The sequence below is a fragment of the Dermacentor andersoni genome, chromosome 3, assembly GCF_023375885.2.
Source record: "Dermacentor andersoni chromosome 3, qqDerAnde1_hic_scaffold, whole genome shotgun sequence".
Taxonomy (NCBI): Eukaryota; Metazoa; Arthropoda; class Arachnida; order Ixodida; family Ixodidae; genus Dermacentor; species Dermacentor andersoni.
The window spans coordinates 108,671,520-108,699,368 of NC_092816.1; the positions used below are offsets into that span (position 1 = coordinate 108,671,520).

The 27,849-nt window shown below is 46.2% G+C and overlaps 1 long non-coding RNA gene across 2 annotated transcripts; it reads left to right on the forward strand.

Annotated features, from left to right (window-relative positions):
* Window positions 1-412: 412 nt before the first annotated feature.
* Window positions 413-27,721, forward strand: LOC129386350 (uncharacterized). 2 transcript variants are annotated; one of them, XR_011893048.1, is made up of 3 exons: window positions 413-596; window positions 10,098-10,160; window positions 27,480-27,721. It is a non-coding gene; the product is annotated as an uncharacterized lncRNA (long non-coding RNA). The 2 variants fall into 2 exon arrangements; XR_008613762.2 differs by lacking the exons at window positions 413-596; window positions 10,098-10,160 and adding exons at window positions 17,769-17,828; window positions 24,069-24,125.
* The last annotated feature ends 128 nt before the right edge of the window (window positions 27,722-27,849 follow it).

Below are 27,849 nucleotides of genomic sequence, written 5' to 3' on the forward strand. Positions count from 1 at the left end.
TTGACATAGCAGTGAACGTGCCGTGTTCGCAGACGAGGTTCTAGATGAGGCGGCCATACTTTGCAGCTATTAACGTGAGCTTTAAACGAATAGCTATCACAAATTGATTAATTAACTATTTTATTAGTGCCTTAGAGGCAATTGTTTAAATGGTGAAATTGAAGGCAGTCCCATTGTATATTGCACCCTCATTTTTAAATGTGCTGAATGTTGTGGCTGCGTTGGGGATACTTGTAATCGAATTTCAACGGTAAATCCCGGCAATATTGAAACCGAACGCCACGGTAGCGCGGAAAAGGCGGCCCCGCTATGATATCATACTGAAACGCCCCGTGACGGCAAGGGCGAGGATACCGAACGTCTCGGCCAGTAGTGGACGTTGCCGGTACATAACGACCTCAGACTGCTACAACAGGATAAAGAAGAAGGGTTTGTGGTAATGCCGTCGGGGCTTTTCTACGAGAAGGCGACGGCTGCTGTGAAAAAGAACTTCAAGCCTGTGCCAGTGAAAGCCGCAAGGATAAAGGCGAAGGCCGTTTCTATGTGCAAGGAGATGGAACTGCACAAACTGGCCACCTCAGTCAACAAACGCAAAGGTGATGGCTTGATCGTGTTTTTTACGGCCAAGACGCACAAAGAAGATATCCCTTTCCGGTCTATCGTGAGTGAAAGAGGAACTTGGCAGAACGAAGTAAGCAAGTCTTTGCAGAAATGTTTATCGCACCTGAAAGCGGACGACCCGTTTGAAACAAAGAACTCGGAAGCTGTTACTAGCTTTATAGAGTCGAATGACGATATTGGCCATGCTTTTTCCATTGACATAGAAGATTTGTTTTATTCTATTCCTCACGCTGCATTGTTTCAGGCTGTTCAGAAATGTATAGAAGTTAATGGCGAAGTGTCTTTTCAGAATTCTACCGGGTTGACTGTTAATAGGTTTTTAGCGTTGCTTGAGTTTTACCTCAAATCTACCTTCATCCAGTTTAAAGAAGACTATTACGTGCAGAAACAAAGTATATGTATAGGATCTTGCGTTGCTCCTATCTTGTGCAATGTTTACTTATCGGAATTTGACAGAGCGGTAAACGAAGGGATCGATCGTGAACAGGTTGTTACCGTGTTCCGTTATGTTGACGATTTTCTTGTACTTTTAAAAAGCAATATATGACGACGCCATCGCAGGTGTACTACAAATTTTTCAGCGCCTTGGCAAACGTTTAACATTCACCCATGAACTAACAAAGGATAATAATATTCAGTTTTTAGACAACGCTATAAGCTTCTGTGACGACCATGTGTGCTGGAAATATAACCCAAGAACCCAAAAGAAATTGTTGCCCTACGATTCGGCTCATTCGAAAACAGTAAAGCGGGCAATAGCCACCCAGTGTATCATATCAGCCTTAAGAAAGTCCTGCGCGCACAAAATACAGGATAGCTTTGACAGGCAGATTGTAAGGTTGGAAGAAGCCAGTTTCCCGCAATCAGTCATTTCAGCAGTAGTGGAGGCAGTGCTTAAGAAGATAACGACGGAAGACAATGTTACTGAAGACGCAAGGGAGCGCAAAAATAAGAAACGTACAGTTGTGCCTTATGTTCACAAGACTTCCCACAACTTAAAAAAGGTTGTGAAACGGTATGGAGTTGAGATTGCGTTCTCGGCTCCCGGCAAGCTCGCTGGGCTATGCTCGCGCATACGAAGAAGTACAAATAACTACCAAGGGTGCGGAACAAAGCACTCCATTTTCCAAGTAGATTGCAGTGTTGGAGTAGTTTATCAGATACCTCTATCATGCGGCAAAGTTTACATAGGCCAAACAGGAAGGTGTGTGAATGTGCACTTGCGTGAGCATGAATTGTCAATTAGAAATAAAACGAATGGGCACCTGCCTGTCCACTGTTTGGCGTGCACGTGCAGAAGAAGATTCATAGGAGGGGATGCAACTGGCTGACATAACTGCACAGTTTCGATTTACTTTTCTTTAAAAGGTCGTCTTCGACCGTTTCATCTACAAAAGAACAGGTTGTTTGCCTGCTTTTCAAATTGTTGCACGAGTTTTACATGACGGGGCCGGAGGGTGCGTTGTCACTGTGCCACAATAGCACGCCAATAATTTACTAACTGTAGAGTTAACTACTGTTCAAAGCAAATAATACAAGTGCTGTAAGGATACAGAGTCCACAGCATATTCATGACTTATTGGTTTCTGTGCAGGAAAAAAAGTATACATCAGGGACGAAATGGAACTTAACGTGCAAGAAATACTCGAAAACAATATGACGACGCTGTTTCTTCGAGCCACAGAGTTAATGTTGTCGTAGAAAATTAATTACGATAGCCTGTACCTTTGCCATATCAAGTTTCATAAGGGAGGTAAGATAACCTTTCAAGATGCATCGGGAAATTCACGCTTGGAAACAGACCAGAAAGAATGCATCTAAACGGCACCGCGTTCAGCACAACGTTAGAACTTCGGGTACGTTGCAGTCTTGTGATTTGCCCTTCCCGAGGTGGAAATTACTTACGAGCTCCGTACGCGGGTGTCTTTTGTATACTACTCAGCAAAAGAAAATTGTGACGACCCCAAAGGGCCATGTGGTCTCGTTGGGATCGAACACGTCGCAGTATGGACAACTCGCAAAGGTGTACGGAGCAAACGTGAAAACGCACTTCATTTGCTGCGTAGCGCGTCGACGAATGCATAGAAATTGGAGAATGGAAGCTGCGGTGCAAGTTCTTCATTCTCCCTTCGGGTACCAACCGAATTTGGCAATCCACTTTTCCGCGCGTTGCACTTGCTGAACGAGACGCTCTTTCCCAAAACAAACCGCAAAATGGCTCTCGGTGCAATTTCGACGGAAATCGCACTTCCGCGGTTCCATGAAAATCGCATCATGTGAAAGAGACGTGACACGTAATCTATAGACATGATATCGTCAGATTGTAACTCTAATACACGAGAAAACATATTGCCGCTACGCGGAAACAAAAACACAAACCAAAAACACGACCGGCCACGGCGTCCGAGTGTGGACGCGCTAACACGCGCAAATCTCGGAGGCCACGGAGCGGTGCGCCCGGCTATTTGCAATACCTCCAGATGGCGCTTGCCTCCACCGCATCGTAGGAAGCCTACATGCAAACGATGTTTTAGGGTGGTGACAAGACCAATATTTTGACGCTATTTACCGCCAAATTTAGTGAGTGTATTTTAGTGCGCATTTTTGTCCCCAATCTCGCTAGAAGTAGCTGCTTTTTTGTCACGCTCTGATTTACCCATGTTGGCACGTGATCTATTAAATTTCTTTAAATTTGTTTTGTGATATTGTGAACATGAAACCTGATGCATCTTTAAATACTAGCTGTATTTTCCTATTATTTTAACACACCAAACTTTTTTTCTATTGCATGTCGTGCGACACGCATAAACAACAGGTTATACGGCAAGGTGGCATGCTCGTGGTAGTATTATCTCAAGCCAAGAATGGGAACTGCATTAAGCATTGTCGTCACCTTCCACTTGTACGTAATATATAAATGATATTTTTTGAAGTGTGTTCTAATAAAGACTGTGCTGACCAGCCTGTTCAACCAAAACGTAGACGTGCCATGTACTGCTCTCAGACACGCTTGATGTCTGTGGCTGTGGAGGCCACAGTTTATTAAAAAGGTTAAATAGTTTCACGTCGCCAACGGTTGTGCGAAACCTGGTTTGTCGGCTGGTCTTGCGTCATTTGTGTCCCACACGTTCTAATTTGTCGGAACATTTAGCTCACCAATTTAGCAGGCGGCAGCAAGTACCCTTACAGAGGCTGTCAGCACCCTAAAATGGCGCTTGCATGGCGCTTGCATGTAGAGACGGAGAGAAAGAGCCCTCGTTCTATTGGCCTCTTTTTCTTCCAGTTACCCTTTGCGCCTCGAGGACTGACAGTGGTGCATCAACTAGTTTAACATAGTACTTTGCAGAAAGAGATAGTTGTATAGTGGCCTACCTGTGTTCTTCATTAACTAAGCAACAGAAAAATTATGTTCAGAGAACGAGAAACTGACAGTAGTAACATAAAACTTCTGTGTAGCGATGTCAAGAACAACCATTGCGCTTCTAATTTCTCGTGTAAGCACCGTTCTCACTGCATGATCATGAATGTATCTTACCAAGAAAGAACTAGTCGCATAAAGTGAGCCATTCAACCAACAAAGCCATCGCAGAACGCAGTACCGACACGCTTAATGTGGTCATGAGCGCACTGACACCCAGCTTGGCTTAATTTTATTTTATTTCTTTATTTTATTTTCACTTTTATGAAAAGGGAGCCGCTGGGCACCGTTTTGTTATAAAACAGCGGTAAGCTGTACTTAGGAAGTTTCAATGGCTTTTACTGCCCCACAATGAAGAAAACATGAAAAAAGTTGTTTGAAATTCGTGAAGTCAGATTCGCGTTTTAACGTTGTGGTTTGGGTGCAATATTCAAGGAGTAAAATCTGACCTTGATATTGCTCTATTATTAAACAATCTATTACCTTGAAACTGAATAAATAGAACCTCTACCATAAAATTTTTTCAGTCTAAATTGATTTCGCGTTTCTCTTCAGTGTCCCCTTATAAGGCTTTAAAAATCGTTTGCTGTGCAAAACAAGAAGCTAGCGCAACAGCTCCAACGAAAGAAGCTATAGTTGGAAACTGTGCACTAATTTTGTCCGCCTTGCGCGCACCGAAATATCAGACACAGTATTTTCAGCATGATAGCTATGAATGTTTATTTCATACAATTTTCGTGTCGTATGGTTGTTTTGTGTTTGCTCTTACTTCTAATATCACTGTTCTTATAAAAAGAAAGTCCGTAAAATCTAACCGCTTGGAAGTGAGATTTTTGAAGTCAGATTAGTATTGCTTTGATGTATACCTAAGATACACCGTGCAAGGTGCTGAGTTAGAGCATATGAAATGATGTAAATTTATTATACGACAGCAGTTGTGTGGACACTCCAGGTTCATTTCCGCCTCGTCGTCACCGTCGTCGGCGTCGGCGTCGCCGTCATGTTCCGTATAGAGTTAAAGTGGGATAAATCGTGGCCGTGCGCCGTATATCGTAGCTGCAAGCGAAATCGTGCTAAGGAGTTTTAAAATTTCTGTTTTCAGTGTAAGCTGTCACGAGCTCATTCTAAAAGCCGTTTCGATTGGCGATGGTGTCCGCCACCGCCTATGCCGCCTGTGTCCGGTGTCCATCGCAGTTATCGCCGGGAGTGAAATTCGGAGGTTATCGAAAAACCCTTTAATACTTACTTTCTGTAGCCGTATTAAATGAGTATGTGAAAAACGCGAGAATGATGTCCTAGTTTGGATGATCCAATGAAACGTACGTGGCGAGCAGGTCACCAGGGGTTCGATTGAAACGTTCCGCAAACCCATTAGATTGAGCGTGGCAAGGCGTGGTGATTCGGTGAACAACGCGGAATTGAGCAATCTGGGCCTCAACCACCTGCGACAAAAACATACGGCTTCTATCGCTCAGCAGTTCCTGAGGTGAACCATGACGAAGAATGAAACGATGGAGCCAAAAAGATGCAACGTCACCGTCGGTGACTGCAGATAGAGCGGCCGTTTCAGCATACCATGTGGGAAAATGATCCATCATTTGCAAGCGGGCGGCAGCTGTGGCGCCGGGCCCGTACAGGTCAATTCCAATACGGTCGAAGGCACGAGCAGGTCCCAGAAGCGGCTTTAACAAACCGTGGGCCGGATGATGCAGGGATTTGTGGAGTTCGTATTGCTGGCATGAGAAAACAAACTTTTGGACAAATCGAAACATTCCTCGCAAGTGGTGACAGCACCGCAGGCATTCATTCATACGTAAGGCGCCTCCGTGCGTACATTGTGCGTCGATGGGGAAAGTCGTGTAGATACGAGAACGCAAAGTCCGCGGGATAACAACCATGGAACAACGACCATCGGGCTGGTAGTTGCTTCGATAGGAGAAATTATCCCGAACGGCGAAATTGGAAGCTTGGCGACTTAGGGAACGGAAAATGGGGGACACAGCCGAGCAGGGAGGGTGATCCAAAAGAGATGCGACCCAACGATCTCAGCGCTGTTCTGACGCGAAGGTGTCGATGTCTACCGAGGAGACCGCCTCAAAGGTGGAAGGGAGACAGTGTCGGCTGGCAGTGGAGAGCGTTACACAGGATCTGCGTCAGTGTGCTTACAGCGTGAGGGTTGCGGCCTGAGACTACGCGTATGTCGCAGTCGTGAATTCGAAAAACCCAGCGAGCAAGGCGTCCAGGCGGGTCTTTTGTAGAGGATAACCAATAGAGTATGTGATTGTCAGTTACCACGTTAAAGGGTGGTCGGCCGTATAAGTAAGTGCGAAGCATTTTAAGTGCCCAAATGATGGCGCGGCATTCTTTTTCTGTAACGGCATAGTTGTGCTCCGCTTTGGCCGGTCTACGACTGACGTAAGCAACGACGTGTTCGCAGTAGCCATGTTTGCGCTGCGCAAGTACGGTGCCAAGGCCAATACCGCTGGCATCGGTATGCACTTCACATGGCGGTATGGGGTCGCAGTGTCGCAGTACAGGCAGAGAAGTGAGAACAAGGCGTAAAGTCACGAATGTGGTGCCGCATTCAAAACACCATGAGGATAGGTCGTTGCCGCCATTTAGGAGTTGTGTCAGAGGTTATATAATGGAGGAAAAATTGCAAATGAAACGTCTGAAGTAAGTGAAGAGGCCGATCAATGCGCAGAATTCTTTGAGTGTCGTAGTGTTTCGGAAACTCTGCCACAGCGCGAAGTTTCACTGTGCCTGAAAAGATTCCATCATGGGATACGACTTCACGTAACATGATGAGCTTGCGCGTGGCGAACTCGCACTTTTTTTCAGTGTGAGTTGAGGCTCTGCGTTCTTCAAGCACATCAACAATTGCCAAACGCCGCGAAGATGCATAACTAAATCGGGGGCGAACACCGCGATGTCATCGAGGTAACACAAACAAGTACTCCATTTTAGGGGAGCGCTGCCGGTCATGAGCCAATGTTCTTCCCCGTGTTTACCGTCGTATGGTCTTGCTAGGGCTGGCCTGGTTGTACTGTCTGAAGCTCTTCAATAACTTGCCAGAGTGCCGTAGCGAGCTGTGTTGGAGTCAGTTGGGTCAACACAGCGTAGGGTGGTAGAGGAAGCTGACGTGCTACTTCCTCCAGAACGAATGTTTGGAGTTGTGAGAGTAGGGGAGAGTAAGTTGTCAGGACGGTCATGGTAGAGAGGGACTCGTCCGCCACTGAGAAGGGCCTGGTCAAATCTCCCTCCTTCTGAACTCGTCGTAGCTTTGGCTCAAGCTCATGAGCTCTGCTACCCTGCGCGGACTCTTGGCGATCAACCTGTGGAAGTGACATCGGCGATGTCTTTCAATATATGTTGCACCTGGTTAAACACGCGTTTAGACAGGTCTAGCACCTCGTCAATATAAAGCGCAACTTGCGGATGACGGGGCGATTGCAAACTTCAGCGAAACTGGTCTTGAACTCTGACCAGCACTGAGTCAGCTGCGTGATTTTTATACCACAGGTGAGCCAAGTCTGCAAGGTAGAAGATAACGTTATTTAACTTCAAGTTATCGTGCCATCGATCGTGCAAGCTCACCCGTTCGTATGAATACAGGCAGTCGTTGACGTCATGCTCATCCGTCTGTGGAGAAGAGTGACACAGCTGGCCACGGACGATGTTGGCGACGTCTGCTGGATAGAGTCAGGCATGACTGGTGGTATAATCAGACACTGAAGTTCCAGGGTGAAGATGTTCCTCACATCCGGGCCCTTCCAGCAATTGTAAACGGGTGTATTCGTCACTTTAGCAGGTAGTGTCAAGAGTAAGCTGGCAGTCAAACGACACAGAGCAGGAATAGCTGGAAGCCCGAACGGCTCACAAATCCCGCCAAGCACTGGCGATTCAGCTGGCTCAGTGGCTGCACTGTTGGCACCGATGCGACGATTTGAGTTCGTGCGCTGCTGCCGCTCGTCGCACCCGTCGTTGTTCCGCTTCACGCTTCTCCAATATGGGTATCCCCCTTTCTTCGGCACCGGGCTCACGCAGACGCAGCGGCACGCGCTCCTGCCGCAGTGGCGTACTTGCGCAGCCTTCCTCGCGAGCCGCAAGAGCGTGCACGCTCCTCCATCGCTGGCGGCCGCCGCTTCGGCTGAGACGTAAATGGGCAGAGTGCGCGCGCTCACTTTTCTGCGCAACAACACCTCGCGCGATAGCATTTACTAAACTTAAAATTCGGCAGACACTGAAGGCTGCTTATGTTAGGCAATGCGAAAGCATTATATCATTGTAGAACTCGGAACGTCATCAACGCGCTCATTTTATACACTCATGACGTGGTGCCACCACCTCCGCACCGTCACGTGCGCCACCCTGTGACGCACGCACTAGTCAACAAGATGGCTGCGATGTGACGTGTGCAATCATGCACGCACTAGACACACCTTTAGACAAACCTTTAGTGAGCCATGGAGCAGCTGTGGCTTCAAGGAAGCGTGCCCATCTCGCACCACGGACCCGAGTTTGATTCCGACCGAGACCGAAACATACTAGAGTTTCTTATCAAAGGCAATAATTTACTTTGTTTACAGGAATCTCCTTGAGAAATGTGACGTGAATCCGAGCATTTTTTGACGTGTTTTGCTCCTAGAGGCCGCGTCGGGCCGCGTCAACGGGCCACATAGACACCTAAGGCTTTCGCCTCAAAATATTTCTCTCTCTCTCTCTCTCTCTCTCTCTCTCTCTCTCTCTTGTTTCTCCTTTTCATTTAGCACAGAGCAACTCGGTTGCAGAGCAATACTCTTGGCCTCACCCAACGCGGTCGTTCCAATAAGGTAGCAAACAGACATCATTAAAATAAAAGGCGTTTGCTATTCTGTACCAATTTTCTCGCAGATGTCACAAAATTCGCACGCGATGATGTCACGATGATGTTAAAATGCCAGTAGATGCCATGAGTAATCTTGACACCCAACTGCAGCGGAATTTCACTAGGCTAAGTTGGCTATAAATACATAGCATATTCAATCAAGGTAATCTTGGCAAAGCCGTAGTGCTGTTAAATGTCTCATTTTTATATAAGCTGCCTTCAAATAGTGCCCAAGCAGACGACGCGAACAGCTGGCCGTGAGCGGTAGTGCTGCGGATATGCCGAAAGTCACCGAACCGTACGCGACTACTGGTGCAGATCTCTCACTGGCGTCAGCTTATCGTTACTGGACAGCCGTTGCTGGTGCCCGTAGAGAACCAGCGACCGTGTTGGTCTGCCTCCCTTGCTCGTACTGTTCCCGCGTATCAGCGAACTTTTAATGTGAAGCCTTCTGTTCCGAGTCGAGCTGGTGCTCTGTATCTAGCTGTCTGCGTTCAACAAGCAGAGCCGCGCGGGTTCCGTCTCCGCACAGAGACGAAAAGCGCATTGAGGTGACCAAGCATAGGTGTACTTTGACCAAGACACCCTTAGCCACAGAACACCTATCTAAACTTTCTGACCTATCTTAGACCGAGCGGACAACTACCGCATTCTGTAGTAAAAGGTAGAAAGTAGCTGGAGCTCGGCCCGAACTGCGCCTGCAGTTTGCCTCCACTCGTGCTTCAAACGTAAAATCTTGCTCGAAGATTGCCGTATCTATTCATTGTCTGAAACTACGCTTTTACGCGGTTAAAAATTTCGTTTTAGTAGGCATTTAACACATGCAGTACTTTTAGTCCACGTGAAGCCATTTTACTATGGTAGAATTCTGAAAAGCATCATAAGATAGAGCTCGAAATACCACCAGAAAGTACCCAAGATCCAATGGCGAATACTGATTTGTGAAAGTTTTCTTAGATGCCAAAATACCAAGGAAAGTTTTGAAAAGTATAGTATTTCAGTAGGAGATCTCATATACGTACAAGTCCGAAAGAAAGCTTGCGTGAGGACTCAGGCTGTATAAAATAATGCATGTTGTTTCTTTCACGGGATGTTTTAAGCAGTGTACCTTTTTTATTGAGCCTTTATTTCTTTTAATGGCGTTCGATTAAACAAAGTAATTATTACCGCTTGCTTTTCTCTCCTGAACAGGTAGTACAAGCCGTTTGCGAGTTTCACGACGAGTGCTACGATGGAATACCGGACAAACAAGATGTAAGAGCACGGACCATTTCACAAATTACTCTGTGGCCGGCGCACTGCTCACTACAGGGCTTCTATAAGATGCGCTACTAAACCAGACGCTAGAGAGGCGCAAGACACCCATGCGCGTTGGCGCAGCCCGAAACTGCCAATCATTCACTTTACTACAGTGCAAATACAGTGCCTTCACTTTACTACAGTGCAAATATTTCTAGACCATTTACAAATTTCATTTTAGGAAGCACTCTAGATTAAGGGAAGACGCTCTTCGAAAGAACATTTTCTGAATATTTTTACTAGAGATTTGAAAATCCGCCCACTTGTAGAGCATTAGAGGCGGATTTAAAATAGCTGAGTAGTTTCTGTATAGCCACTATATTCTTATACTTATTCTATAGTTATGTCCTATACGATGACAAAATAGAGTGATTTTGTGGGCATTTTATTGCGTAATAAGTTTTCGTAAAAATCTTTGTTTGGTAACTTACTTAGCTCTGTGTAGGCAGCTAAGTGCCGATATATGTTCAAACAGCATCTACAACTACAACTAGGAAAAAAACATTAGGACACCTCAAAAATTAGTTTTGCAGTCACATGAAAATAACCTTGTACATTTGGAATTGTCTTATACTAACGAAATTTGGCATACATACTTTTGCATATATGTACAGTGCTCATACCTACTTGAAATTGCAATATCTCCCAGCAGTATTTGCGAAAGTACAAGATTATATTTCAGAGATTCGAGGAACAAAATTAGTTGGAATGCTCTAATCTTTTTGCACAGTTCTAGTAAGTACACGCTGTTTCGCTAGATATCGTCAATTTGTGACCTACGAAGAGCTAAACAAGCTACAGCACAATGTTTTTTGTCAAAGTGCAGTACATAAAAAATGCCCACCAAGGTTACTATAGTTTGGCAATGTGCATCACATAACTCAAACACGATAACAGCTTCACAGAAAGTAATGGAATATTTGAAACGTACACAGAAATCCTATAATTTCCTGTATTTTGAAAGCTGTACTGCAAGTAATAGAAAAAAAGTTGTTTCGAGGAGCACATCCGCTTAAACGCCAAATTTTTTAAAGCAAAATATCACTTTATGTCGTTATTTTCAACAGCAGAAGGCAAAGCCGTTACAATGCAGTTCAGAGCCAGCGAAAATCGCACAAAGTGTTCGAGACAGTGGTGACTGAGAAGCTACGATATATACAATATATACACAATACAATAACGTATATACAATATATACAAGATCTAAGCACGCAATTGCTTAATTAAAGTCTCGAGTCTTGTCCAGAGCTCTTCAGATAGTCCAGAACAGACATTGTAGCTGCTGTTCTTGCTGCGTGGTCCTAATTGGGGACAATGTTGCCCTGCCAATGCCTAGTAACATAGAAGCCAGCGTCTTCTGCTGTGACGTTAGAGAGGGCAGTCGCAAAACAGTTGTAGGTCTTCAGACAATTGGCAGTGTTTACAGGTGGGGCTGTCCGCACGGTAGATAAGATGGGCGTAGCGTCGATCAAAGACGACGCTGAGGTGGATCCAGTGAAGTATACCTCCTTGGCTTATGCTAATTTTAGCCGGGAGGAGAAAATTCCTGCCAAAGTCTGTTACTCGTCGGCGCCTCTACCGATGATCTGCTGGACCGCAATAATCTACTGTGCAATATCCCATGAACGAAGCCAACAAAGAGTCTACTTCGCGAGTATGCTATCTTCACGTCGGTGGCTTTAGAAACAGCGGTTCGTGCTCCCGCATAACCTAGCTCCTTGTTAGCCAAGACAGTGTTCAGGTGCACATTTGAAGGTAACTGAGTTACTGCGCCTCTGCGCAAGCTCGAATACCTGAATGAAGTCTAATGCTAACACATAATTTTAGCCTCTTCTCGAAAAATACTCATTTTTTTGAAGGGCTGATTTTGCATGAGAAAGTATTGTTCATTTATTTACACGATGTCAGGCAGGAAACAAAGCAAACAGCTTTTCGTATCGTAATAAGTTCTGCAATTGTTAAAGACGACTTTCACTACAATTTGTATTGGTGGCAGGTCTCCAGCTAAGTACCCACAATGGCCGCGGCCGAAGCTCATGAAGCCATGGATCCGTCTTTGTCTATCTGCATAGAGCAGTCGCATAGTGGAGGCCAAATGTACCAAAGTGAGTTGCTTGAGGCCATCTCAAGGGGCACGTAACTTCGTAGAAATCACAGGTATTTGAAGGTGTGGTATTGGTCAGTACAGTGCGCATGGTGGCACTTCATACATTAGGGTAGGTGCGAATCCCGGGGAAATTATCTGTTATCTGGTCTTTAATGAAACATCTTGAGTAAGTGCATTCTGGGTGGTTTGCTTGAACTGAAGACAAGGGGTGGTGTGCGTATCGAATCAGCAGCCGAAGGTCAAATCCCGGATGCTCACAAGACACGTAAATTATAATTGTATACTCCTGTGATTCATCTTTGTTGCACATCGAATAAAACTAGAGGATCGTGGAACCTGAGGCCATGAGTGTCGCAAAAACAATGAAATTAATAATCAGCAGGTGTACAACTAGTCAGCAATTGGCCGACAGTCATATAGCCTGCTCGACTATCGCGAACACAACGTTCCATGCTCCCTTCCAAAGCCCTCCAGCTGACGCTTTTTCTGCCGGTGTTAACTCGGTATGTCGAACTAGTTACCTTTGATAGCCCTCCTGCCTTTCCTTGAGTTTCATGCATATAGTTTCATATTAGTATAACTAGAGGTAAATCTGTCGCTGCGATCGTTCAACCATCATAGAAATGATGGGAAGTACAGGCTTCGGATTGGCATTCTGTTGACTGGCGAACTAGTTTGCAAGTATTTTTGGCAGTTTTGGTTTCGCTCCAAACGCAATTGCTATTATTGCAGTGGGACAGTGCAACGCAAAGCTCTCTGCCTTTGTTCGGTTGGTCCGAGTGGCGATAGCGCGCTGGGCCAGCGGCTGGGACGACGTTTGTGTCGCGGTGTGGTGTCGGAGCCCTGAGGAGAAAGCGACGGCATCGTAAGCGTTGAAAGAACGTGTTTTGACCATTTGGACCTTGGTTTGTAAAGTGTGTTAGGTTGGCGCTGTAGCGTTACATGCGTTATGAAACTTCAGAATAGGAAAAAGAAGGCACTACTGACACAAGACATACAGTTTTGCTTCCAGTGGCTTGACAATGAAATTTCAAATTTTATTGAGGGCTTTATTACGCATTGCTTGTTTATGTGCTCATTTAAATGTGTGTTTTAGGCGTTTGAGAACACAAACTTACTTGTGGTAGGAAAGATTGCTGCTTGCTGGCTGTAGTCTGCTGTCGCAAAATGGGTAAGTGCAAAGCCACGCCATAACGCTTCAGAAGCGGTACGTAAATATAAAATATAATGAAGCATACTCATAGGCGACAACAAGCGCCCTAGCTAGCACTGCAGCACATTTGCTTGAGACGTTCAGCAATCGTGACAGCCGACGCAGCCTTTCGAAAGAGCGAGAGAGGTCGCAAGTGCCTGTCCTCTGCAAGAAAAATATTGCGTTCGCAGTGAGCAGGCATCCTATTAGACGACACCTGTAGCATTCCTCTCAAAGGCGCAACACTTTCTCATAATACATCTTTTTTTACTTCCATAAACACTTTATGAGCATTTTATATAAGTACATGCACGGTTGTTATTGCTGTTGCAAAAATAATTAAATAACTATTCTGTGGCGTTAAATCGGGTACAGAATCGCACAAGAATGCATACCCTGGTGTGCCCTGGTGATAAACCATAGTAAACCATGCTTCCATCTCAGAGTCTTAGAAAGTTTGTGTAAGGTGTTGTACATTATATAACATACTGCAGAAACAAAGTTAGATTTTACGCAATAATATTTGAGTATAGCTTCGTTTACTGCACCGCAAGCAAGCGCCACCAGTTTAAAGATCGAAGTCAATCCGAAGCCTGTACTTCCCATCATTCCCATGTAGGTATAGGCAACGCTCATGAGAGCCACCGTAGACACTAGCGCCACATTTCCCTCTAGGGTATTTATTTAGAAACTCTATGGTTTCGTGTCTCTTTTGTATCACTCTTTCTTTCTTTACTTTGATGGGGCGCCTTCTCATGGTGGATCGTTGGCGTATTGTGGTGAAATACCACTAAATCAGGTGCCTCCATGTGGCTTAGAAATCAGAAATCGGAACTGGCACTGCAAGGCTTCTCAAGCCCCCAGGTGATCGCCGTCGATTGCAAGAGGCAGGTAGCGTTTAGCAGTCAAGAAAGTTGCACAAAAGCGTATTGACGCATTCGTGCGTTTGTGAACAGAGTTCGAATTTAACGATTCATCTAACTTAACAGCTCGTGTCTCGAGTCACCTCGAGACACGAGCTTCGGCGAGCAGGAGGGAGATAGACAAAAATTTATTTAATATTGTAATTGGGTTTTCAGCGGCCCCAAGTACAGAGCCTCACTGGCGCATATTGTCAAAGCCGACTGAAATTAATTCCTGCAGGTACCCTCGAGCTTCCGGTGTCGTGACTTGAGTAAGCCACCAGTAAATTGGGGGCAAGGCGTCTTGGCAGCTTGGTGGGAGGGGTGCAGGTGGGGTATTGCACTCTCAAAGTGTATGTGGCACAATGAAGTATTCTCAGCGCAATGTGCATTGTACTTGAGGTTCACTTGTAAAGCCCCATATCACATGGAGTCGACCCGGTGTTCGTAAACAGTTTGCCTACTCTTCTCAGATAATTGAACCCTGTCTTCGGCTTAATTTGGTGCTGATATTGCGAAAAGTATTTCTATCGTCTTGGTAAGTGCGTAAGAAGTTCCGCATCAGCTGTAAGATTGTCTGGTTTGGGTCACGCACGTCAGGTACCCGGTGCAGTGCAGCGAAGGGGGGCTGGTTAGCTCTTTACTTCCCTTACATTCCCCCCCGCACAGGCATTCAGATGATGTCTGTTTTTGTCTGGAGGTATTGGGCTGCGTGCCTGGAAAGTTTCTTCAGAATTTTCCCTGCTTTCGGAATATTTCACGCGTGTTTGAAGTCCGTAAGTATAACTGCGTGTGTGACTCGCTTAGGCTTCTGTTCAATGGCTATAATAATTTTTGTGAGTTTGGCTCAGTGGGCTTCCATTGGTGGCATGTCATCTTGTTCGAATGCTGATGTTGTTGCTGTCTAGAATCACTTTTGTCGAAGCCCTATCATTGGCGCTGGCATCGATGTATAAGTGGTTTTAAATGGGTTTCGTTCAATGTTTTTCTGGTAGCTCTGCACCCTTTGCCTAGACATGCGGCATGTTTCGGGGGGTCCACACGATTGGGAATCAGCGCAGTGTTTAGCAGTGTTGTTATTTTTCGTGGTATGTATCAGAGTTCCGGCGGCGGTGTTGCCGTGGATACAAAGCCCAGTCAGTAAAGAATTTCTCTGCCCAGCTGTGCTCATAAGAGTCTGATCTTTTGTTTCCTTGGGAGCACACTGATCAGCTGCTGTAATGCCGACTGGGTGTCTTCTTTTGTTGAAACAATTATGTGCTTCCGTTAATAGGTGCCCCCGGGTAAACTTGGTGGGCTTGGGCACGAGTCTGCCCTGCTGATTTCTGGTGTCTCTTTAGGTTGATATAGGGAACGTGATATCAAAGCCTAAACACCAGTACTGTGTTCTGTAGAAGCCCTTATATGCATTGGGTTAGCGTTTCATCGTGAAGCGCTTGTTCAGTTTCTTTCAGAAAGTGCTGAATGGCACCTGCTTCACTGTCATGTTGAATACGAAGACCAAGCACCTATCTCACATGGTTGGGAGGTGTGCCTTCCTTCATTATGAATGAGGATATGGGTGGCTTCCACCACCTGTTGTTTACCAGAATCCAGACTTTGCGAAGAGGACGTGATGCTCATGGAATGCGCTGCAGCGTGCATTGCGTTCAGGTCCTGTTGCAGCGTGTTCTGAATGTGCGCTGGAGAGCTTCTTTTCGGAATTCAGGTGGTAAACGTCATCTTCGTATATTCTATGCTTGGCATAGAATATACGAATACACAATATACGAATACGAATATACACTGCAGGGGTCTGAGCATGCGTCACATCGCTAAGTCGAATAATGTCGCATAAAGCACGGAGCTCTGTGGTGTGCCCTTTTCTGGGTGCTGATTATTCTAGGAAGTTCGCTCTCTAACTCCGAATTTCAAGGGACGCCCGAGAAGGTGGTCGCGCACACAGCGTTAGATTTTGTTCCCACAAGTGTTGCAAGAATAGTTTCTCCAGCTTGGCATCATGAGACACGTAGTCAAACGCTTTCTTGAAGATCAATGGTCAGGTTGGCGTTTACTTGTGGTCTGCTCTGACGTTGTGTCCTCGTACATTCGGAGCAGCATATCCGGAGTGGATGATCGCTTCGATAAGCTAACCAACTGTGTGGTAGGTAGTGGATGTTTTTCACGCGCAGTACGAGCCTGTTAAGGATGATATTCCATACTTTTACCCAAACACGAGGTCAGGGATGAGGGTCTCCGTTTAGCTATCGCAGGCACTTCGCCTGGCTTAGGCATGAAAATGACGGATACTTCCTTCCGTTCCTATAGTAGAGATCCATCTTCCCAAATTCTATTCATCATCCAATATACTACCATTTACGCAATAGTATTCCCAAGGTGCTACTATCGGGTAAATGCTAATTCTTCGTTAATATCTTAAGAAGCCAAAAAACAGACACCAAGGACAACATGGGGGAAATTACTTGTACTTGCTATTTGAAGTAAATCATATATAAATAATAGAAATTAAAGTGGATGAAGAAACAACTGGCCGCACGTGAAATACCAATCCACGTCTTTGCATTGATGCTCTTACCAACTGAGCTACCATAGCGAAATTTTCCCCTCCACTTTCTTGGGTATTTGTGTTTTACCACTGGAAATATCCCTGGGAGAGTTAGGCAGTGCCACCACCCACAAACCTTGGCGGCGGATGTGGAACGTCCTTTCTGCCGCAGGCGTCACGAGTACATGATCTATTGGGGTGACGGCAACTGGTAAATAAACCCACACCGCTACTCTGAAGGGATCAACGTTGCCAGATTCGAGAACCTCGTAATGTAATGAACGAGAAGAAAGGGAACCTAGGGGTCCAATTTTTATTAATCATATCATAAGACATAGCTACATATCAAAAAACCTTGACGGTGGATGTAAATAGCTCAGAATGTGGAACACAAAACAGCGCCGCGGTAGCTCAACTGCTGAGAGCATCGCGTGCGTAATGCTAAGATGTGGGTTCGTATCCCACGTGTGGCCAGTTGTTTTTTCATGTGCTTTCATTACCATTTTTCTTTTCATTTCTTGAATGCAATTAGTAAGTGCAAGTAACTGTCCCCATGTCTTCCTCAGTGTCTCTTTGTTCGCTTCTTATATGGTTAATCAAAAACGAGCCCCTCAGTTCCCTTTCTTTTCGTTCAAGATTTTTTTCATGAAACTTTCTCCACCTTGCGGGGTTCTGCCGAACTCATTTACAACCTTTTGTCACTCAGTTCAAGAGATTCTTGCTCTTAATTTGCTTATAACGACGATCTTTTTAGAATAGGCAGTTCACAGTTCCAGTCTTTGAATCATAACCGTGACTTCTTTTTTTCAAAATGCAGAGAAAGGCGAGAAAAGTTATGGCTGGTGATTGCATGCTCAAGAACTTCCTGCATCTCTATGTGAGTGTACCTTCTTTCTTGCGTATAGGTTAGTAAAAAACTTTCAATGTCATTTACCAGCCTGGCCTGTTTGTTTCAAAGTACGAGGGCTTCATATTTTCATCCTCCATTCTATGCCAGCACTCATTGGTTATTGAAATAAAGCTAGGAAGGAATATCTCCAGCACGAGTGATGTAGGAGATCCGGATTAAGAAATGAAGGCATACAGCCTTCATACAGCCTTCAGCACCTACGAGAAACTTGGATGGTGGCCAACAGAAGTGTGTAGCCTGCGGTTGGAACATGAAAACCTTTTGCTACGCCTATAATGACCATGTTTCCGACGTAGTACCTATTGTTAAGAACGGCCTGCTGAGGTGCAAGTTTCGCCAGCCAGGTGCGAGATCGGCGTCGACATTTCCTGGAAAGCCACCGTCACCCTCTAGCCAAACGGCGTCACTAAGTCTATTGTGTGCGCCGGACAATGCGCCGCGTCCGCCACTCTGCGTCGCGGGATTGCCGAGATGAGTTCGACGAACCAGGCTTTGTGACTGAACACGCCACCGCCGACCCGGTCTGTCGTGAGAGAGGGAAGTCCCGAGGGAACGTCTTCGGAGGCCTCTTCCCACGCACCGTTCCTGACGAAAGCCCCGAGTTCTGCGAAGTCCGTCTGCCCACGGTGGAGTACGTGAAACCGGTGCGGAAGCCCTCCCGCTCAATGGCGGCTTGTCTACGTCTACTGATCGAACGTTTCCCTCACCTAGGGATCGACGGAGGACCGAGTGTTTATAAACCACTGTTGTGCGGCTGCTCAGTGTACTTTCTCTCGCAGTCGTGCTAGACGGATGAACTTCAACGTCCTTATGTAGATACTGTAAATAAACCCATATTCCTCGTTCTCGATGAGAAGCAGTCCTTCCCTTCAACAACGTCCTCAGCGTGGATAAGTTCGACGACGGCATGGGCCAGCTACCATATAATTCATGCCCGACTCCAATCTTGACAACTGGTTACGAGCGGTGGGATTGACCTCCCAATCCTTACACCGTGTGCGGTTACCTGGTGGAAGTGCGGTTTTATGAAATTTGTAGTGGACCATGCTGTAACAATAACCAGGTCGCATTGTTTAGCGGCTTAGTGCACATTGGTATTATGCTGTTATGGGCTCATTCAACAGCTGTTTCCACCACCGCCGCAGCCGCCGATGTCCGTAGCAGCTATCTCGGGGAATGAGGAAACAAATCCAGTTCCCGCCGGGCTCGAACCAGTGTCCGCTGCGTGGGAATCAGCTACTCTACCACTCAGCCACGCCAGCCTTTGTTTTTCTTTCTTTATTGCCAACTTTGACATTATACACAAACAATACACGAAAGATAAAACGTGTCAGCAATGATTTTGCTGGAACGACATATTAAGGGGAGGATGATGAAAAGGAAGGAAGGAAAGGTAGGAAGGTCAACCAGACGCACGTCCTTTTTGCTACCCTACACAGGGGAAGGGGTTTAAAGGAGCAAAAGAAAGGAGAGAGAGGGAAGAAGGTACTATCGGTGTGAGTACATGCGGATGTCCATAACTTCACGCCTATAATCAATGACTGAGGCCAGTCGCTTTCATGAAACGTAGCAATGCCCGCATCGCTTTGGAAGCCTTCGACGCATGGGGCCATGGTCCGAGAATCTTAGTCTCTGATGATGGTCTGTTATCTAATTGGCTTAACACCCTCTGAAGAACGTCACGTTAATATAAAAAGTTATTCAATGCTGCCAATTTACCTAGCATGTCAGTCCATGTTGGCTGCTCAGGAAGTGCCCAATGGACATCCCTGAACCATACTACACCTTCAATGAAGTGATCGCGTGTAGGTCGCAAATTGATATCAGCATTGTTGAACTGCGTTCTAGCTGTTCACAAACTGTGGAGCCCTGGACAGACAGTTGACGCTGGACGACGCTGGACAGACAGTTCAGATCGTTCTCGTGAAAACGACGTGAAGAGACTTCGCCGCGTAGACCCTGCGGTGCATGCTGCCGAAAAAACGGAAGTCACGTTGTCGGGACTAAAGTGTGAAACGGCGGAAACCTGACACCATTGCCAATGGCAATTTGTTGCGTCGGAAACACCACGGAGGCACACAACTCGTACACTGTTATGCGAATGTTTGTTTGTTTATTAAATGCCTGCAACGTCGTTTACGCCTATGTCTATCGTTTCGATCTCTTCTGAGTCCATCATTTCAAAGCTGTCATCTGGGAGGATGTCGGCTTGCAAATCACGACCGGTGAACTCCTTGTGCTTTAGTGGGTCCACATCCAGGATGGCTGCTTTGCAGCGCCGAACTGTCGCAGCGCCGTTTGTCAATCAGGAGGAGACGCGTCTTCCATGGCGGTGTCGGGGGGTAGTTGGCCATCCTCATCATCCACTTCACTCGGTTGATTTGTACTTGCTCGGCTTGCCGTGGCAAGATGGCGGTCACGGCGCTCCCGAGCATCATTTGCATTGGTAGCCGGAGATGCAGCGAGTCGCTTCAAACGCATTGCCTCTCTTGCCTTGGCCCGTCGCGTCCTTGGACTCTGTGGTGTCGGACGCGTCTCGCCGCCCTGATGCATGCGACGTATACGCTCAGGCGTTCAGCGGCTGCCGCACGTCGCGTGTTGGGAGACACTTGTTTGGCGAGACGAGGCATCCTTCCCACACGATACTGCAAAGTAAACTGCCGCCATCGCCGCCGCCACACCACACCCAAGCAGACGGTCGCCACGCGCGCCTCGCGACAGTGACGTCAGGCCACACAGCGCCCAATCGGGAGGCCACCTAAAGCGCCTGAGGACAGAGACGTCATGGCGCTTCGTTGAATACACGGCCGCCACGCGTGCCGACGTGATGAGTCATCGCACGTGGCGCCCAACCACCCCGACACCCGCACTTGACGACTATATTGGTCCGTACAGACTGGACGAAATGGCACGCTGTGCCTTATTCTTTTTTCTTTCTTTTTTTGCGGCATATGTAGGTTTCCTTTTTTTTTTCTTTACAAATCCGAGCTAGCGCGTTCGTAGTTCTCATTGGTCTTGTTTCTTCAGTTAAAAGGTCACATAGCCCAAGCTCTACAAGAGCCGCCGCCTTTCTACTTGAACGGCTAGAGGTGAAAAGTGACGCAAGCTTCTTTAAAAGCGGTCCATAGGCCTCTTGCGCCGGACCTGCCAACAGGGCGCCCGAACGCCAAGACGGCGCCCGGCGCCCGGCGCTGGCGTCGACCACTCTCGACAAATGCCGCCAACCGCATTGCAGCCTACAGCGGGGCAGCATTATACTGAACGGGTTTTTTACGAGAAACTCGCTAGCAGGTACTTCGGAAGGAAAAAAAAACGTCCATATGCGCGCACAGAACGAAGTGTTGGCGTGGCCCGTGTATCAGTACCAAGCTAGGAACAAAATGGGGGCGCATTGGCTTAGCGAGCTCACTGTACGTCAGTTATAGTTATTCAGCTGTTCGTAAGGAAAGCGCATCTGTACGGATGCTCTCGTTAATGGGAGGTGCCTGGAGTATATTTAAAACCGCTTTGCTGATTACTTCAGTGCTATACGTTAATGAAGCTCTTACAGTAACCGGCACCGCTATCTGCTTCCGAGCACGCTCGGAAGCGCGTCACGTAGGAATGGGTGCACCGATCAGGCATTCTATCATATTTCCTTACACCCATTCTTTTTCTCACGTTTTCTGTTCTCAGTGCAAAATGAATGAATACGTGCACACGATACCATCCCTTTATTTTGCAGTCCCGTGCACGCAACTGGCCGTGCTGGCGTGTAAAACGCTATTCGATCAAAAAAAAATCTTAGTATCGCTTTAAATTTACATGTCCACATGTTCAAAACTGCAGCTCACATCCATGCATACTGGGTAGGCAGCGCCTACATGATCACTCTTTTTCTGCCAGCTTTTACCCGCTGCCACGTTGCTGTGCCCGCTGCCCAGATATGATAACTTGTCGCAGATTCAATCAGATAGACTACTTTTGAATACTTAACTACTCTTGCCGATGCACTACGCGAATGGTTTGGGAGCTCACTATATGTTGGGTTTACGAGTGGCATTGAAGAAATACAACACTTTACTGTATACATCTTGTTTCCCATTTCTCCCAGCTTGCGGTCATCAGACGTGGGAACAAAAGCACATGTTATTTATTCACATTGTTCAAAAACAGTTTCTTATCGGCACATTAATTCAAAAATTAATAGAGTGCGTTAGAAGAGGCACAAGAATGGCAGCATACATTTATGGCACTGCAGCCATTTATAATCGACTTCACTTCAGATGCTGCCGTGCACTTCGTTTCTCATCATGAGACTTATTCAGACCATTGATGTAGAAATGCATTCGTGTGACAACGTAAGAAACCGATCAACTTCGCGGTTAATACCTTCCAATGTTCACCACAACGAACACCACCAATGCTGCTCCTGTTGATGACTGCCAACAGATCCATAATGCTGTCTCTATGTAGCTAACTCTTGCTAAACCAGCCAGTGAAAATGTCTTCAAGTTCACTGATAAACACGGAAAGCTTCAGTGAAGGGCAGAGATCAGCGAAGTCGCAAGATTTTGTGAAAACGGCAATATTTAAGCACTTTCCATCTGAAGCAGGCAGCAGAAGCTGGTTCATGCATGCACTACACTTTGTTTTCAGTACACACTTCCTTGCAACAAAGCCTGCCACATAATCAGTAAGTCTTGGGTCACTACAGTGAATAATGTTTGGGTGGTCCAGTACAGTCAGAGAGCTGCTATCAAGCGAACATATGGCTCCTTGATGATCTCCCTCATCAAGCAACAAGTCAACTGCTACTTGTACGAACTATAGATATATAGCAGTCTGGTGTTTAACTGTCAAAAGCGAGCTTGTACATTACTCTCGAATGTTTGATCCAATGACGCTCTTGGCAAGATTGTAATAGCTAAGACAATTATTGCCAATTAACGCCACTTTTCGGAGCCGGAGTTTATCGTGTCAAATATGCATGCAGGCTGGGCAACATCGTCGGAACTGCATTAGGGACAGGCGTTGCGTCCCCCTTGGCATTCGAACTTCAACATCATTATCGATATGCACGTAGTCTCCCGCAATATAATGCGGTTCAAGGGGCAACTCGCGCACACCGCAATTGGCGTCAAGCGGCTTAATTGTCAAGCCGATGGAGGTTACGTTCCCAAAAAAGTCGTCGTTCTTCGTCTTTCGGGGCTTTAAAAATAGATAACTTACAACTTTGTTGCACACGCGCCTATCCAGTTGTGCAACCTGGTGCGTAACAACGGTTTAGACACTGCCATTTTAGCCGTTTCACGAGTCTAAACAAGCACACGACACGGAAAAACTCACGCCGGCCATGCCGCAGTATAAACTAAATGGGAAGAGTGGGTGATGACAGCGCCACCGCTACTTTCGCCACAAGCGGGGACATGGGCAGGGCAAGCAAGGGGAGCGCGTTTCGGTCGCGCCACTAGAAAGCCCTCTAGTTCACTATATCAATGTGCAGGATGTGAAGCGAAGCTGCGTCTGCGCGCCGCGTTGCGGCTCAGTCGCCGAGACCAGTGCCGCGACGTCACCTTGCATGCGAAACAAACTTTACCCAAAAGCCGAATTACGATGGTCCTAAAATAGGGGGCAGTGCTCGTGGTGAACCTGGTGGCATTGTTTTCAACTACAAAGTAGTTTCTGAATTTCAAACCACTGCCCAAATTTATTTTGGGACGACAAAAGCAACCCGGAGTCACACAATGCCACAAGTTTAGAAGCTTCTGTTTAGCGCATTTTCGCACGCTCTAGCCAATAGAGCTGCATTTCTGGTATATGTCACCGTATCACGATAGTGTAGAAGTCGTTACGACCTCGAAGAATTTTTCTCGACGGCTCAGAGAAACGTCGGACTGTTCTGCTGTAAGATCTCGGCTACCAAAGAAGCAGTTTTGCTCTGTTGAACAACTCAACCGTCAGCTTTTTCTGACAGTGTCACAGCAACGAAAGTCATCTCTGGCCAGTATCGCCTAACGAGGCTTCTGAATTTCGTGACAGCGCTGCAAGTTCAAAACAGACAGACAAATAGGCAGACAACACCACGCGTGTGTGTGCTCGTCTTGCTTAGCAGACTTGCACTTCAGAAGCTGTGCACCACTGACTAGTCCAACGTTGCACACTACTGCATCAACTAAAAAAGAGTATTTCAGTCAGTGAAGGAAGAATTGCCTCCTTTCTTTTCAGCCTGGATTTTATTCAGTAGGGGGCACGGAGGGAATGCGGATCTTCATGAAAATGATGGTAAGAAAGCTAAGTTCTTTTTTAAGAACACGTACCTAGTTACAGGTTCTATTCTGTTTTCTTTTTTTTTCATGTATGTAAACAAGTGCACACACCAAAAGAAAATACAAGCAATACTAAGCCAACTAACCGCAAGTAACAGCTTAACGTAGGATAACAATATTTCATGCCATCTTGCGCTTTTTGAATCAAGCCTATATGCTTCCGGAATCATTGTAGTCGAGTAGTTCAAGCTGGTTTCCAGTCATTGTCCAAGCGATTCTTGTGCGATTCTATGAGTTACCATCTAAAGTTCACTGAATTCTCTCAAATATATTGCTTCTCTGAAGCACAGTAGCATGCCATTACAATTACAAATGACCATTTTAATTGCTAAATTGTTCAATGATTAGTTGATTTATGTTTAAAGACTTCTTGATGGGCAGGGAGGAACGCAGATGGGGGAGCATTCTATTTATCCCAGCTACCGGAGGTCTTTTATTGCGAACGCCAATCAAAGTTCACAAATGTTCCTGGCCCGGCTCACTCCAGTCGGTACATGAAGCCGCTGCAGCGGCACAGTATCACACCCGGTATCGAGCCCTTGAAGTAGGTGTATAACTACTACGAGTTGTCAAAGTGCGCTATCGGGCTCATTATTTGAGCAAAACGCTTCCAAAATATGTATTGTTGAGGCCCATCGCTATCGGAAGGCAACCTTCCCGCGGCACCAGTGAATTAAAAGGAATCAAAAACATGGCCGGAATTTTTACAGGAAATTAGTGGCCTATAAAGGTCATCCAGATGTTCTTTAGATGTGAACTTTCTTTCTATGGCAGCTGACGTCATGAGCATTGGTTCATTGGACGGCCAGCAAAACGATTTCTCAGTTAGCAGCACTTAGACCGGGGTTAACGAGGTAAAAAAACTTCTTTTAAATACGTAGCCTGCGCACCTCCGCACCATCTTAATTTTGTTTCAACGACTTTACCACGTGTCTGTATTTCACTTGACGCCCTTGTTGCAAGCGAAGATTACGACTTACACAGTTCTGTTATAAAGCTCGCAATGGCATCGTAGGCTCTGAGCAAGCTCCACAGGCACGCAAAACATTCCAATGTCTTACATAACGACATGAATAGCGTAGCTACCCGTCAACTTTGTCTTTAATACAGGAAAATAAATTGTGTGAGATATGCTAAGATCTTGCGACTTCCTAGAATGTAAAAGATTTTTAATTGTGATCAGGCGTAGGTCAGCGCCAGGACAGTGCAGCGGCATCAGGCCTAGTTGTATTGTTTTTTACTCCTTAGATCTGCTTTATTACTCTTTGTTTCTATTATTGAATACAGAACACTGCTCTAGAACTCGAATGTAACATGCATTGAAGCGCGTTTACACCAAGTACAGCGGCGAGCTGCTTCAAAACAACATACCATTAGTTTGATTTGACGATTTAAACGATCCACTGCTAATATTGCTTCTCACTCCGTAATCGATTTAGACCTTGACGGCAGGTCACTGAGAAGGCAGTCCTACTCCAGCGGAATCTCAGGAATCCTTAAAATACAAAAACTATCCTTAGCATAAAACTATCCAGTGAGAGGCACATAAATTTTGTTGTAATGTCTGCTCTTCATACCAGCTGTCGTGGGGGGGTAAGCCGTTGTATGCGGGAGTTGGCATGCGTTGTCATGTGTCAATTGAGTTGGGAAGCAGCCGCCGGAAGAACACAGCAATAATACGAGCTAAATTACGACCTAAGTAATTGTGGTATTCTGATATCCCAAAATACCCGGGTGAGTTCGCTCACGTGGCGCATAATAGCGCTAGCAGCACTTGCGCTATGTAACCTCTACTTATCAGAAACTCTTGCTTCTCAAGTGCTAAAGCTTATGCGACCTTTAACTGGCCAGCAGTCAAAATAAGCAAAAGACGTATGGAGATATGGTGGGAGAAAATTAGGGGACAAATTGGTACGGGATACTCGCTGGCACACAAAACGTGGCGAGATTGGCCAGAGATAGGTAAATTTCTAGGTCATGATATGAGAACACATGAATAGCTAACACAGAGGCGCTATAATGTAAATCTATTCCAAACTGTCTTGTTCCAATTCTGCAATCAGCCTTCCGCGATTAGCCAAAAACCTTTTTGGACTATCCCTATTTCACCTGTCTGTCACGCGACGTCACGAAAACCGCGATAGCTCTCCATCTGATATGACGTGTACACACGGATTATACATGATTGGAACGAACAAAATAAAAAGTTATTTCTTATTCGACGCCTTTTCGCCATTAGCCCTCGGTTATTGGTCAAGAGCTTTCGGACTCCCACCACTTCACCTGCCTGTAACGCGACGTCAGAAAACCTTGAAAACTCACCGCGTCAAAGTGGCGTGCACGCGTTAAAGATGCATTAATATGCCGAACAAAAGTGATTTCTTTTCTGAATAGCCGCAGGCTGCCTGGTTCTGAAAGGAATAAAAGATGGCTGCCGCCGATCGCTCAGGCACTGGCTACTCGCACCTTCCGGAGAGCATGGGTTTATTTGCGTATAATAACGCTTTCTGTGTTTACCTATAAAGTTTTCGAGCACTTTTGACACGATTACGACCTCGCTCTGCCATCTCTTCTCTTCTGAGGAGCCGTTTTGGCGGCATTCTTAACCTTGCGTTGCACGCCGCAGCAATTTTCGACCAGCCACAGCAAGCGAAGTCAGAGAAAGCGGACCAATCGTAGACGCCGGCAGGGCCCTCTTCATCCGGTTATGTATTTTGAGTGCGCCGGCGCGGCCCCATCGAAACCCTCTCCACTTGAGCGAGCTCCTCGCCTCGTGGCAACCATTTACAAACAAAAAACCCCTCAATCTAGGCAATGTCATTCGTTTTGATAGCAACGTGACCTCCTAAAAACTAAGAGGGCGTTTGATGTTGCTGTTGAGGCAACGCTGCGGGTCACCACCCCATGCTTACATCGGCGGTTACGCAAATTTGACGTCAGGAGATTGGAACAAAATCACGTTGGAATAGTTTTACGTTGTAGGACCCCCCCGGAAGGCAGGTTAGGTGACTACATATTGCCACACCTCGATTCAAAGGGGCGGTCAGTACAAATCTTAATTATTTCAATCATCGCGTGTCAATGCGGCCATACGCGAGGGGAAGCCATCCCTCTGTCTTAAACCTCTGGGCGCAAGCCCACTCACCAATCATGAGGATTCACCTTTCTGGTTCAATGGTCGAACATTGGAAGACGAAAGTTCGCGCAAGTCACACGTTCCTCGTAATGCTGCTGAGATATGGCAAGGGTCTTATTACGGACATATTTTATTTTAATGTTTGTGCGTGAACGCGCTTTTGTCTGTTCGCAGGCATGCTTCCGCAACAACAAGGAGCTGGAATTCGAGGACGCTGGCGTGACCAACGCTGCCATGCATTGGATTTATGAAGTTTTGAGGAGCGACTCATGAAGATTGCTCAGGGCTTCCAGCGGATAACAAGTTTCACAGACTCCGGCGTCTCTGTCTTCAAGTTAGTGTAATTATAGACAACGTGTTGGGTATGTCGAAATTGAGATCCGGAGCCGGAAATGGTTTTGCCACGGTTGGTAATAAACACATTTTTACAGGGTTTGCCCATTTTTGCCTGGTCTCATAATTTGTTGGCTAAAGCCAGAAACCTTTTTGTGTATTCTTCGTGCAAGGCTGAAAGGTAACCTCATGAAACAGTCGTGCCTAAATG